Here is a 14,041-nt window from a genome sequence, read left to right as displayed (position 1 = left end):
TTAAAAAAGAAAAAATTGCAAAGAAAAAAGAAAAGAAAAAAGAAAAGAAAAGAAAAAGTAAAGGGAGAAGAAAAACAGGTTTGCTGAGTTACAGTCATGGAAGTTGAATCAGCCGCGTTTGTGTGGAGCCTCAGAAGTGCACGAGGGTTTTTGACATTCTGCAAACTCATTTAAAAAGTCAAGTTTATTTCTACAAAACAATACAATATAAAACATAAAAAGGAGGGAGAAATAAATGACAAGAGCAGTGCAATATACAGGGAACATTGAGACTTCCTCAAAGAATAAAAAGTTCCAGAATTCATGCTACATACATTGCCAAATATCTATAACTGCCATTGCTCTGTGGTTTTGTAAGTCTTTGTTGAGTGCTTATGCAATAAAGTTTTGCCAGGCAGTATGAAATGATTGTGGGTTCTTTTTTCCTTGCACAACTCAGATTTTCTGTGCCATTTCTTCTGCTTTTGCTGTCCAAATCGTTCTGCACCATGCTGTTAAGTTTAGGCTATCCAGATTTTTCCACTGCCAAGTGATGGCTTGCTTGGCCAGAATTAGCAACTGTGAAATCACTTCCTTCAAACTGATATCCTTTTTAATGTCCTGTAAACAGAGGAAGCAAAAAATAATTCTGCAGTAAATTCAATATCATAGCCTGTCATACTAATCAGTTTCTTATGTACATAGGACCAAAACTTTCATTTCGGAGTGCATTCGCATTCTAGAAGTTCATTAAAAACAAAACAAAAGCCAAGACCATCATTTGATAATCTAAATGGGAAATGCTATAGAAAGATAACATTTAAATCAGGGATGACTAACCTTTGCCAGCCATGTTTAAGGTTAGGCAACTCTCTGAGGGCTACAGATCATGTACATACTCTTACACACCACGCACAGACACTCACCAAACATACAGCAAGCACAAACCCACACACAGGAACATAAGAAGCTGAGTCAAGCTACTGGCCCATCTTGCTCAAGACTGTCAACACTGACTGGCAGCTGCTTTGCATTCCTTGCCCTACCAGGAGATCCAAGGACTGAATCTGGGACCTTCTCCATGTAGCTCAAATGCTCAACCACTGAGTTACAGCATACACATACATACAGGAACATTCTCTCTCACCTCCTCCCACCCTGACCTTCATCCTAGCAGAGAGCTAAGAAATTTAAACCTCTCTTCTGCTCAGTGCTGGGATTCGAACACAGGTCCTCTCCCCCACCTCCCATTCAACAGATGATGGATCTGGTGATCGTGCAGTGGATCGATTTCTGTCTTCACAAGGCCAGGATCTCATACTGTGCAAAATAAATAGTGTGCACTCCCATGAATAAGACACCCAAGACACAACATGGCATTTGGTCGCCCCAAGGTCATGTGGCTCAACTGGTAATATTAGAATCATACAATCACAAAATTGTCAATTTGGAAGGGATCCCCCAAGGGTCATCTAGTCCAACCCCCTCTAGTACCACCTGAGTTTCCTGTGCATCAATGAAACTAATCAGTTTAATTTGAGCTTCTGGCTTGTTTTTTCTGACTTGGTATATTAATTTTTATTTCCTGGTTGTGATGTGCAGTCTGTACTGTGCAAGGGTTGCATTTGCTTTTGTTTCCTGGGTAGACCCTTGACTTCAGGATGGTGCATAATAACAGTAGATTTCTTGTGGGGGGCGGGGACGTGGAACATCAGAGAATTCTGATGAAAACGGAAGTGGAAATTGCCAGTGTTCACTTACTGTATTTGTCCCCATGTCCAGAATGGAAATCAGTCCAGCAAATATGATCAGTATTTGCTGCTGCTGCTTTCAGTCTGCAAGCAGTGCGCAATCCGTCACATCCACCCACCCCGCCATTTGAATAGCATTTCCTTTGAACTGAAATGAGTGGGGTGGAACAATGTAACAGCAATATAACTTACATAATTTATGTAATCACTCAAGAGGGGTAATTTTCACCACAGTCGACAAAGAGATGAACAGCGTGGTTTTGGCAAAAGGGGAACTGCAGCGGAACGGAAACCTCGCTGCATGCGGCTCATGTGGGGCAGAATGGAAAGTGATGCCTCCTTACATCCCTAGGAGGGACTGGCCTCTCCAGCTGTGGGAAGAAGGGTATAGCTCAAAAATGATGGAGCTCAGATCCGAGGCCCGAAGGTGACCGCGATGGGTAGGCTCAGCCTGGCCCCATTCTGAAGGTGCACACGGGAAAGACCAAGGCTCAGTGGCAGAACATCTGCTTTGCAGGTGGGATCTGGTCCCAAGTCTTATCTCCAATGGCATCTCCAGGTAGGGCTGGGAGAAATCTCCCCCAGGAAACACTAGAGAGCCTCTGGCAGTCAGGGTAGACAATTCTGAGTCAGATGGACCAATTGATCTGACTTGGTATAAAAGCTAATACTTCTTGTATTCACATGCCATATTTGAAAATGATGGGGGAATGCATGTACAGTTGTACCTCGGGTTACATACGCTTCAGGTTACAGACTCCGCTAACCCAGAAATAGTACCTCAGGTTAAGAACTTTGCTTCAGGATGAGAACAGAAATCGTGCTCTGGCGGCGCAGCGGCAGCAGGAGGCCCCACTAGCTAAAGTGGTGCTTCAGGTTGAGAACAGTTTCAGGTTAAGAACGGACCTCCGGAACGAATTAAGTACTTAACCCAAGGTACCACTGTATATACCACAGTCATGGAAATGAAAACAGCAACTACATTTGAGCTGGTGTGGTGTAGCAGTTAGAGCAGGGGTCAGCAACCTTTTTCAGCCGTGGGCCGGTCCACTGTCCCTCAGACCATGTAATATAGTCCGTCAGGCCGGACTATATTTTGAAAAAAAAATGAATGAATTCCTATGGCCCACAAATAACCCAGAGATGCATTTTAAATAAAAGGACACATTCTACTCATGTAAAAACATGCTGATTCCCGGACCGTCTGCGGGCTGGATTGAGAAGGCGATTGGGCCGCATCCGGCTCACGGGCCTTAGGTTGCCTACCCCTGATTTAGAGCATGGGACTAGGACTTGGGAATCCAGGGTTCTGGCCCTTGCTCAGCCATGAAGCTCACTGAGCGACCTTGGGCCAGCCACCGCCTCTCACCCTAACCTACTTTGCAGGGTTGTTGTGGGGATTAAATTGGGGGAGGGAGAGCCACGTATGCCAGCTTGAGCTCCTTGGAGGAAAAGGTAGGATGTAATTCAGATAGATAGCTAGATCAAGCAAAACAAACAAACAAAACAATAAACTTAGCAAAACATTGCAGCTTTTTTACCCTGTCCATTGCCTGCGAAGACCAGCCACCCACAGGAAATCCTTGCCGTGCTTCCAGGAGAAGTCTAGCTTTGGAGAGGGATTACCTTCATGGAAGAGGAACACAACAATGTCTATAGACATTCTCTCAACTTCAGCAAGCCAGGATTTAATCCATGATAATCTGAATCTTTCAAAGAGTATAATCCAATGATTATATACTGTGCGCGTGCACACACACACACATGATTCTTATGACACCTTATAAAACCGACTATTAGGCCATGGCACTGGTCAAACAATATTCCAATCAATACACAAGGCACGAGGTGGGAAGGCAAACAGTGCTGGGTGGAGTGAGGAAATGACCAGACAAAGCATCTTCCAAAGATAGGAAGGTGGATGAGCATAACGCAAGGGGAAATCCCAAGCGCAAAGCCTGACCCCATTATAAGGTCAGAGAACATTTTGAAATCTCATGCTGGAAGATCAAGGCTGAGGCTCTGCCTTTAAAGGAAGGACAGATTTATTATTTAAATGTACCCAGTCACTTTCCCTGGAGAAATCTGCCTTGAGGTTCTGGATCAGACCTCCGTGCTCATCCATACACCGGTGATTGCTAGGCATCTTCTGCATGTTTACATCAGCTGTGGAGCACATCCCTACACCATCACCACTGTAGATGCAAATCATTAGTTCCAGGAACCAAGCTCACCCTTCCCATCTTGCTGGCTGGGGCTGATGGGAATTGGTGTCCAACAACACCTGGAGGGCTGCAGGTTCCCCACCCTGGTTTACAGGAAGCACTTAGGAATTCTCTGAAGGATCTGACCTCCTTCTGGCTCTGTTCTGCCACTCTGCGGAGGATGAATTCATGAGACTGATTCCTGGAGCTAACAATTGGCACCTGCACTGGGAATGCCATAGTGACGCAATCCATAACTAATAACTTCATTATACAGGTTTCTGTGTCAGTAAGAAAACCAATGCCCATGTTTATGTAGTACTCTGGGCACCTAGTTTTATTCTGAGACTGTTGTTCGAAAGAGAGAGAGAGAAAGAATGAATTTGCCATATGCTGAGACAAACAACCATTGGTTTCCAAGAGGATCACATGGTCTCGCCTTCTTGGCTCCACCAGGTTCTAGCCAATGGTTCATCCTGCTATGTTTATCTCCAGATTCAATGCATAGCATGTGGGTTGCCTACAACAATTGCTGGAACAGCTCCTGAGCCAACGAGCCAGATGAAGCAAAACAGAAGGGCTTCCAGCCAAGGAACTACACATGACCCAACTTGTACACCATGCCTGCTATCCAGCAGAAACAAAGCACCAAGATAAAGTTCTCATTTAACACACACTTTCATGGCTATTTTTTTGGAACGATGGCCAGTCCCATAGTAGCAAGTCCATCTGTTCTGGAATAGGTGGGTGGGTGATGTCTTCTAGAAACACATACACCCCACGAAGCTGTAGTTTCCATGGAGGGACAGATGGATTTCTGCCAGGCCTAAGAAGGCTGGGCGTGACCTCAGAAGGTCAAGATTTGGGCTGCAGCACTGTGGATGCCAGTTAGCTACCAGGTTCAAGGTTGTGGTTCTAGTCTATAAAGCTCTATACAGCCTGGATACACCAAAATCAGTGCCGTGAAGTCAGTGGATTAGAAGGACTAGGCTAGTACCCTAAATGCTCCCCTAGTGCAGCCTTTCTCAACCTGTAGGTCCCCAGATGTTGTTGAACTACAACTCCCATCACCCCTAGCTAGCAAGGCCAGAGCTCAGGGATGATGGGAGTTGTAGTCCAACAACATCTGGGGACCCACAGGTTGAGAACTGCTGCCCTAGTGCCTTCTTCTCAAACCCAGGAAGCTTCTGCCCATCTTAGGGAGGGAAGTGTGTGCTCTGATGGGTTCCAGAGACCTCCCACCACCTTCCCAAAGTCTGCCCAGCTTTGAGAAGGAGTCAAGAGGGTGCCAGCATCCTATTAGAGCCTTGACACCTCCTTCCCAAAGCCTGGGAAGCTTCTGTCCGGCTTAGAGAGGAAACACGAAGCTCACATGTACAACTTCAGTCCCCCACCCCCAATCTCCCTAACTGTTCCCTATGAAAAATGTCACCACACGCCACTGCCAAAAATATGGTCTCTCCATAGGGTAGAAGCAGGAAGTAAGCTGGGTTTCTGTTGTTTCTTTAAAGTCTGGTACCAGGGCATTAGCAGATGGAAACATCAGGAGATACAGCTGAACATAAGAAGAGCCTGGTAAATCAGGCCAATGCCTCATCTGGTCCAGCATCCTGTTCTCACAGAGACTGGCCAGTTGCCTCTCATGAAATATCAGGGTGATATACGACAATATAAAAACATAAGACAATTACGAAGATGACTTACTTCTCAAGAAAATTTTAAATGACTGTGCAGATCTGTTGGCATCTGTGTGCATGAACAATTTCACCAGAACATGAACTACTAATTTATGATTATTCAGTGGAATATCAGGAGGGATAAAATCACCCCCTGATCCCCACCTAGGGTGGTGGTGTTATGACAGGGTTGCCATATTTTGAAGCACAAAAAAGAGGACAACTTCTTGGCAACTTCTACTTTTAACTACGGATTGCGATGACGACTCTCATTTCACATACTCATGAAAAAGAGGATGTTTCCTGGAAAAACAGGACATATTTGACCCATGGATTTGAAATGGCAACATTTCAGTTGCAATTAAAACTATTAGCCAAAACACTAACAAGTTATGTAATGTGTTATTTCACGTAGCTGGAAAATCAGTTATGACTCTTAACAAGTGTGAGTGCAAAGAGAGGTTTACTGGTCCATGGTTTTTTTGTTCTTGTTTTTAGCATGTATTTTGTGTTTTTATGGATGAAGAGCAGTATACTAATTAATTAATTAATTAAAAGTTTTTTAAAATGCTGTACCAATACCGGTTTATTCCACACACTTGGAGCTTGTGATGCAAGGAAAGCAGAATTGCTGTTTCAATTTTGCAGGTTAGGCAACTGAGGCAGGCCGAGGGAAAGGATTACTTGAGTTTCCTTCCTGCTGTTTAGAACACTGGTTTAACAGTCCTATGAATATTCTAAATCTCTCGCAAATAGTTGTTAGGCAACCATGAAAGCAATAGGAGAGTATGGTCCTGAGGCTGTAGATGTGGTCAACATTACATCCTTTGAAGTCTGACTGACTGAGCATCCCAGAAATGACTTTCTGGAGAATTCAGTGTAGGGATGGTCAGCATTCTAAGCCAGGGGTCAGCAAACGTTTTCAGCAGGGGGCCAGTCCACTGTCCCTCAGACCTTGTGGGGGGCCAGACTATATATTTTTTGGGGGAGGGGAGAATGAATTCCTATGCCCCACAAATAACACAGAGATGCACTTAAATAAAAGCACACATTCTACTCATGTAAAAACATGCTGATTCCCGGACCGTCCGTGGGGCGGATTTAGAAGGTGATTGGGCCGGATCTGGCCCCCGGGTCTTAGTTTGCCTACCCATGTTCTAAGCAAACTGAATCCACACCTCTCTGACTGTTCTATGGGTTGGAACAAGGGCTGCCATATTTCAAAAAATAAAAACCAGGACACACAAAAGTTGTTGAACTTTTTTTTTTAAGAAAGTCCTTAAATTGATGAGCTTTTTTAAGGGAAATGCCAAACAAAAACACACAGATTGATGTGGAAATGGGGCAGAACAGACTCTTGAATGAACATGTGGAATGGACACAGATCAGAAATAGACTGATGATCTACAATTCAGAGTGATACTCCTCTGTATGTCACAGATAGGTGAATGATAAGCCTTGCCATTGGGGGAGAGCCATTCTATCATCCACTTTTACAAAAAGGAAAGGGAAAAAATCTGATGAGTTGTGCACTCTCACCCAAAGGCTGTACGACAGCAATGGTACCTTAAGATACAGTCCCTTAAAGAGGCAGTAGTGAAGCTGCTGTTATTAAAAAAACAAGTTTAGATCCAGTGGTTCCGGAGACCTACCTCCCACTTTCAAATAATCCGTTATTGAGCAAGGTAATGAAGTGGGAGGTGAAAGAACGGCTCCAAGCCGTGTTGGATGATACTGGTTGTGTGGCTCCATTCCAATTTGGCTGCAGGCCCAGTTCTGGGATCATAACCTGATGACTTACATTGAAGAATGGATTGGGAGAGTGCAACCCTACTGATTCTCGTGGCCCTCCCAGTGGCTTTCAACACCAACAACCATGTCCTAACACCACTCAGCACCCTTAACAAACTACAGTTCTCAGACTGAAGCCATGACTGCTTAAAGTGCTATCATACTGCTTTATGTGAATGTGGTCTTGCTTTTGCTCATCTGATGTTGTCTTAAACTTTAAGAGTTCCACCAGGTAGCTTACAACGGGACTGTTAAATGACCATGTGAAACTACTCTTCTTCCTTTCGGCATGGAGTTATCATCACATACAAACAAGTTAATTGCCATGTTAAAAGAAGCCTAGTCTGAACTTTTCCCTACTTCCTCCAGTGGAAGAGCCATTTCAGTTGTGGCGGCACTTGAGGGCTTTGGGCTAGGATGTCAAGTGCTCTTCTCACCTGCAACCCAAATATGTATTGTTATATGCCATGCCAATCTCTGAATGGTCTGAAATTCCAGGGGTACAAGGCATTTTACCCAGGACTTATGTTTCCTTTAGGAACGATGAGGCACAATGGAGTCTGTGGTGTCTTTATGATTTATGATATATGGTGGTTGACCTTTTTTTGACAAAGCTGAGCTTTTTTTTTTTTAGTTTTGTTTGACATTGCTGAGATGGATTGCCATACATCCAGATTTTCCCAGGCATTTTGCAAATAACTGCAGTATGTCCAGGAAATTCCAGACACATGGCAACCTGAGTTTATATACACATATATACCACCAGGGCCTGGAGGAAGGAGAATACTAGCACTACACTCTAAGAGGGCCCTCTGCTTCTCTTATAGGTGCAGTGTGCTTGGGTCAACAAATTAAGAAATCAGCCATGTCCTCTTGTTACCTTTTGTCCCAGCCATCCCACATGGTGCTTAGACCCCAGCTTCCTTTGCTTGCCAAACCAATTGCAAAACTGACACCTTTCTCCTGTTTGCTTACGATTTCCACTCTGAGATCCTAAACACCAACACACAGCTGGAGGAGGGTCTTCATCCCTCCTTGTCCAGTACATCTTTGCCCTCTTGGTGGCTTCCTGGAAGGGATAATAGCTGGCCATCATCAGGCTTTGTTCTTCCAGTGACCCCCACCCATCCACCTTAATTTGCTGAGCTAGCCCGGCTCATAAGCATGAACTAAATCCAGGATCTTCCATGTTTAGCACAATTGAATCAAACCTTGATTAATTCTAATTTTTACTAATTCTAGGATTTATGGGTGACTTGCATCCACAGACTCTGGCCCCTAGAACATATAATAAAATATACAAAAAATAACCACAGAGAAAACAATGCACATACTTTCTTTCTTTCTTTCTTTCTTTCTTTCTTTCTTTCTTTCTTTCTTAAATGCTTTAAAAACATTAAGTCATCAAATGCCCCTGTGATTTCTTTATCCACCCTCTATCGATTTCAAATTCCTCCATAATGCCAGTGTGCCATTATTCTCTATTCCTTTATCTATGCAGATTAATAGCATATGATATTACAGCTCCTTTAGCCATGCAGATTAATAGTGCTTGATATTGTAGTTCCTTTAGCCATGCAGATTAATGGTATATGATATAATAGTTTATACAGGCACTCTAAACACAGTTGAGCAACTTGTCGAAGTTGGGTAACTTGTGATAAGATGGAACATGTTCAACACAGTGAGAAAAAGCAATCGGTAGTACTCAACTAAGAATCACTCCAAGTAGACCCATTAACATGAATGATGTTTGGTTCTTTAATTTCAACAGGTCTACTCTGTGTAAAACTTAGTTGAGTGCCACCCAATATGACCACGTATGTATTTCATGCTTTTCCACTCAATTTGCATTTAATAAGCACCTAGACTGGTTCTGAGCAGCAGTTGCTGATAACTGGAATAAATCAAATTAGAATTTGCCACCAAAAGGAAGGAGGCAAAAGGTCACCAGCAGTTAATTAGTCATCATTGTGTTATTTAACAAGGCTGAATTCCAGAAAGATGGATGGTGCCAATCAAGGGCAGAGCAAATGAAACTTTGGTGTCAACTGGACACAACTGCAAGGAAATAAAAAGCCTTCCAGAATGCAGAATCCTTTCTGAATGTCGTTTGGCTGCATCTCACCCTCAATGTTGTCCTTCGTTTTAGAGGACAGCAAACTTTGCAGGCAAAAGAGTCTGTTTCGGTGACCTGCGCCTTCCTGAGCTCTCAACCAGAATGTCTGAAATCTCACTGATTAAGTTCTTGTAAACATGCAAAAGGGCTCCTGAAATTTCCATCGACACCTGTTGCAAAACTAAGAAGCAGCATTTTGGAAGTCCCAGCTTCCAGGCAGAATGCACAATTCCCATGCCAGGGGATTGGTAACTCGAACCTGCCAAGCCACAGGGTTCAGATTGCAACAACAGCAACTGGAATGTGATGGAAAAATTAATCGCCTCTTTCAAGTTTCTTTATACCTCAATTTGACTCCTCCTTGGCTGCCCTCTAATAGAGGCCAGGAAGGCAGTCAACAACTATCTGCAATTAATTAATTATCCTGCAGAGATTGGCATACATCCACATGTACAGTATCATATCAGAGTTCACAATGCCAATCTGTTTGAGAAAATGGAATCTCAGTAAACAGCTCGAGTTCTCCCTCAGTGCTTGCCTGCAGTGTCTTTTACAGTCAAACAGACACAATGAATCAGGCTGGGAAACGAGAGGAAAATGTTAAGGAATAGCTACATCAAACAAATAGTCTTCAGGCGATTGTTCTTGTTATTTTCAGGCTCCAGACATGTGTTGAGGCTTGCTCACATCTGATGCTTGCCCTCCGTTGCAAAAGTACAGGGTTTATTGTTTTGCTTGGGCAGCTTTTTTGAAGTGCGGAAATCATTTCACAGCTCTGTTTCATTAGTTTTTCTGCAAATAAACCCCTCTGCAGGACAGGGCCAGAATAAGGAAGCCAGAAGCTTCAGGTGTCAGATGATGGGAGTTGTTGGCTGGTTGGGTGGGGGGTGGGTAGCAGCTGCAGGCTTTTCAGACAGCAGCAGGGGACACTGTTCTGTCTCCAGTGCTGAAGTAAGACCGCTGGACTGGTCTGCTTCTGGAACACTGGGGTAGAGGTGCCATCTCATCCTTTTATTCAGGACAGGGATCTGAACCAAGTTGTAGGATCTCCATATCTCAAGATTTTGATTTCAGGCAACTCTCTGGGTGGAAAAGGGTTCAGAGAGATAGCAGGACTGTCTTATCCTGTGGTGACATGGGTTGCAGAAGAAGAACTATCTACTTGATCAGCTGTTGGTGCAGAATCCTTCATCCCTGGGCAGCAATGGTGACAAGGCTGGCACCACAATAGAAGAGATGCAAGTAGCTGCAACAGACCATCATAGCATACGCTGAATTAGCTGTGGTGGCAGATAGGGATGGACCGAACTCTCATGTCCAGTTTCTCATCTTTTCCCCAGTCCAGTCTTAAATTCAGTTCTCCATATTTCTGTGTTTGTTTGGTGTGGGGTTTTTTTTTTAAAAAAATCCTCCTGAAAATTTGTCAGCATTTGAGTGAGAATTTCTCCTAATCAACACATTTTCGTATGTGGTTTTGACCAACGTATACAATTTGCAAGCAATTTCTCATAATATAACACATCTTGGTATGTTCTTTCCCTTAGTATATGTATTCTTGTATATGTTGGTTGGTTGGACAACCGCATCACAAAATTTGGAAATGTGTGAACTTCAGAGAAAAGATATTGGTTCCATAATGTGAATTAGGTAGTTTGTCGTTTAAATGCAACCAGAATCAAGTTTCTCCCACATCCCTACTGGCTGCCTATGTAAGGCACAGGTCAAGTAGCTTGGCTAGGCTGCCTGCCAGTTGGAATTCCAGAACTGCATTCAGGGCTGATCCAGACTTCCATTTTTCCTGTGGGTTTAAAGCACTGGTCAGTTAGGTTTTTTTCTTTTGTGATGCTGCTTTGCCCGAGAAAACCCGCTGTTCACTGCTGAATCAGAACAAATGTCAGTCTGCAGAAACCTGGATTGGCATTTGTTCCAATTCAGCGGTAAACAGTGGGTTTTCCCAGGGAACGAGGCAGGAGGACAAAAGAAAAGGCTGCCCGGCCAGTGCTTAAAAATCATGGGACAAGCTCTTTTTTTTCCTTTTTCCAGGAGGGGTTTGAAGGTTTATGGTATTTCTTTTAAGATTTTATTGTGCAATTTTCAGTAGGTTGCACTTTATGCTCACTGCTTAGAAATGCAAATGATCAAATGCCACATAAATATCTTAAGGAAATAAAATGAATATAAATTTTATTGCATTAGCCGTGTGGCCATAGCATGATATACATAGAAATAACAACATAAAATGGGGGTGGGGAGGTAAAGGGCCTTTACTTGTGCCCGTCTCAACTGTTTTCCTACAGCAGTTCTGTCGGGTCGTTATTCCAGAGTCCCCATCGCAAATAGAACATGCACCTGTAATGACACGGCTCTGGAGACTATGGAACATGTAATGCTCTTCTGTCCTAACTGGACAGATGAAAGATCTCGGTTTTTAACGCCTCTCATGAACAAGCTTCATCTCCCAATCCAGCCCTGGATAGTGTCCCCCTTTTTTTTTTTTTGCAGGATTCTGATTGTTGAAATAAAATAATAGATAAATTATTACACTACTTCAAGGAATGGCTCAGGTACCAGGAGTGCTGACTCTTTGTGGTGTTGGAAAATAATGCAAGACTTATTGCTAGTCCTACATCCCTCTGCTCATACTATATATTTATTTATTAATAATTATTAATTTATAGTCCACCTTTTCCTATAAGGAGCTTAAGGCAATATACACGGTTAGTTAATCCACACAATAACCCTGTGAGGTAGGTTAGGCTGAGAGGCAGTGACTGGCTCAAGGTCACCTGATGAGCTTCAGGGCTGAGTGGGGGTTTGAACCCTGCTCTCCCATGTCCTACTCAGACACTCTAACACACGGGTAGGCAAACTAAGGCCCGGGGGCTGGATCCGGCTCAACTGCCTTCTCAATCTGGCCCGCGGATGATCTGGGAACCAGTGTGTTTTTACATGAGTAGAATGTGTCCTTTTATTTAAAATGCATCTCTGGGTTATTTGTGGGGCATAGGAATTCATTCATTCCTCCTCAAATATAGTCTGCCCCCCCCCCCCACAAGGTCTGAGGGACAGGTGGACTGGCCTCCTGCTGAAAAAGTTTGCTGACCCCTGCTCTAACAATTATATCACACTGGCTTCTCCTACTCTTCCCATTTGGGTGCCTCCCTCTTCATTCAAGGAAGGTGGCAGGGACCATTAATCTACAGCAGTGCAATAGCAAGGGCTGTACTCACACAGCATTGTTGGAGCCCATTTCTTAAGAACTGCAGATGCTATTTTTCTTTTCCATTCCTTGCCAGCGGTGATCATTTCTTTATTAACTGAGCCAAGTGGCAACAGTGCTTCTAAGCAGCTGCAGAAGTCTTTGTGGGTCCCACCCACACCTTATGCAACATCACCGGACCCTTGCCAGCTGTGTTAAGGGATGCACAGTGGTGCCCAAGATGCTTTCTTCTTCCAAAGCAACTGCTCAGGCTGCAGTTTCCAGTCCTATGGGGGGTGGGTGGGAACATGCCTGTATCTTTTGACCCACTGGGCGAAAACATCACAGATTCTTTGGGCCTAAATGGCCTCTAGGAAGAGGTGACGACTACCCTCATTCTTTGTGTTGCAACTGCAACTCATGGTAGCAATGAGTGCAAGGTAAATTGAGGAAGGAGGAAGCAAAGGAATCGGCTGCATTTTTTATGGTTAACATGATTTCCACACCAGATTGATACTCGGGACTGTAGATAATTACATAATTAACTCTTCATGCAAAATTATATTGTGACTTCTTTTGCTATGCCTTTTGTGCATTTTAAAAAATATATACAGTGGTACCTCGGGTTACATACACTTCAGGTTACATACGCTTCAGGTTACAGACTCTGCTAACCCAGAAATAGTGCCTCGGATTTAGAACTTTGCTTCAGGATGAGAACAGAAATCGTGCTCCGGCGGCACGGCAGCAGCAGGAGGCTCCATTAGCTAAAGTGGTGCTTCAGGTTAAGAACAGTTTCAGGTTAAGAATGGACCTCCAGAACGAATTAAGTTCTTAACCCGAGGTACCACTGTAAACTGAAAACTCTCATGATGCCAGACCTGGTGTTTATCCAACAGAATAAAAGGTGCTTTAGCGATCAATCCCTTCCTCCAGGGAACTCTGGGATTTGTAGCTCTGGGAGGTGAATAAGGGTCTCCTAACAACTCTCAGCACCTTTAACAAACTACAGATCCCAGAATTCTTTGGGAGAAGCTGTGGCTGTTTAAACTGGCATCAGACTGATTTAAATATGTGGTGTGGATGTGGCTCAGTGTCTGGTTGTGTGCTGCATGGTTGGCATTTGTGAGACATAGACTCTGGCTACTCCTGAATTAGTATGATCCCCAGGAGATCTTTCAGCTCTGTGCTATCCTAGTGCCTTGGCTTCCTAACTTCGCAAGTGCCTTGTGTCCATTCCCCCAGCCACTCACACCAAGATGTTGCCCAATGCAGCCTTGACACCCTGATTCAGTGGTGCAAGGTCTCCTGTAGCTGGGATT

General features: G+C 43.9%; 1 long non-coding RNA gene across 1 annotated transcript; it reads right to left on the bottom strand.

Moving 5' to 3' along the window:
- Positions 1-227: 227 nt before the first annotated feature.
- LOC310750769 lies at positions 228-4,232 on the bottom strand. Its single transcript, XR_014542253.1, has 3 exons — positions 3,965-4,232; positions 3,272-3,356; positions 228-600 (listed from the first exon to the last, which is right to left on the bottom strand). It is a non-coding gene; the product is annotated as an uncharacterized lncRNA (long non-coding RNA).
- Between the last annotated feature and the right edge of the window lie 9,809 nt (positions 4,233-14,041).

The sequence above is a fragment of the Podarcis filfolensis genome, assembly GCF_964270895.1.
Source record: "Podarcis filfolensis genome assembly, chromosome: 15".
Lineage (NCBI taxonomy): Eukaryota > Metazoa > Chordata > Lepidosauria > Squamata > Lacertidae > Podarcis > Podarcis filfolensis.
The sequence above is the reverse complement of the archived record's forward strand: the minus strand, read 5'-3'. Positions and strand labels throughout refer to the sequence as shown.